At 39.1% G+C, this 1,086-nt stretch overlaps 1 protein-coding gene across 5 annotated transcripts in view; it reads left to right on the top strand.

The window, feature by feature from the left end:
• ACSL1 (acyl-CoA synthetase long chain family member 1) overlaps positions 1-1,086 on the top strand; it is a 72,120-nt gene that overhangs the window by 44,333 nt on the left and 26,701 nt on the right. The gene's annotated exons all lie outside the window — the stretch shown is intronic.

Genomic DNA, 1,086 nt, shown 5'->3' with positions numbered 1-1,086 from the left:
TTTTCAGTCATCCAATGAATATGACCTTTTAGTGGTGAGGAATGCCTTAAAGGGTTTTTCTTTTTTTTGGAATGTATGAACTGTCTTTCTAGAAATATAAATGTGCACATATTATTCAATAATATTTACCAGCTATATAGCATCCAATTGCTGGCATTTCTCAGGTTCCAATTCCTTAAATGCAACCAAGACTTTGGAACTCATCTGTGGAGAAGAGGGTAATGAGCCTGTTTTTGTCACCCTATTGTCACCTTACCAGAATCAGTCTGATCCCCATAGGCAGGGCCAGGATGGTGCCAAGGCCCAGAACCAATAAGATTTCAGGCCAGGGGGCAGATGTGGCCTTATTTCCTATGGGTACGGGTGTGCTTTAAGAGTGCTCTTAGAATTTGCCAACAGAGAATAAAGAAAATAACTCTAGGTGGGGCGCAGTGACTCACACCTATAATCTCAGCACTTTTGGAGGCCGAGGCAGCCAGGTTACCTGAGGTCGGGAGTTCAAGACCAGCCTGGCCAACGTGGGGAAACGCTGTCTTTACTAAAAATACAAAGATTATCTGGGCATGGTGGCCGGTGCCTGTAATCCCAGCTACAGGGAAGGCTGAGGCAGCAGAATGCTTGAACCCCAGAGGCAGAGGTTGCAGTGGGTCGAGATCATACCACTGCACACTGCACTCCAGCGTGGGCAACAGAGTGACACTCTTGTCTCAAAAAAAAAAAAAAAAAAAATTACTGTAAAGATTTGAAGATTTCTTTAAAATTTTAATTTATTTGGGGTAGGGACGAGGAGAGGATAGGATAACTGTGCCAAATATTGCAAACCTACCAGTTTTTACTTAGTTGTTATAATATGCGTTCTTATATTTATGTGTGTTGCTTATCACTGTAATATTGTCCTAAGTATGGTGCAGTTTTCATAATTATAATATTTACTATGTAGCATTTTCTTAGTAATTTACCATCATTTACTTAATCATTCAGCCACTGGATGATTAGGTTTTTTACCCTAGAGATTTTTGATGCAATAATTTTGAAATATTTGCATATGTTTATATGTAGGCTTTTTTTTTTTTTTTTTTTTTTTTT

The sequence above is a fragment of the Cebus imitator genome, unplaced genomic scaffold (genome assembly GCF_001604975.1).
Source record: "Cebus imitator isolate Cc_AM_T3 unplaced genomic scaffold, Cebus_imitator-1.0 Scaffold365, whole genome shotgun sequence".
NCBI lineage: Eukaryota > Metazoa > Chordata > Mammalia > Primates > Cebidae > Cebus > Cebus imitator.
This window is presented reverse-complemented; position numbering and strand designations above follow the sequence as displayed.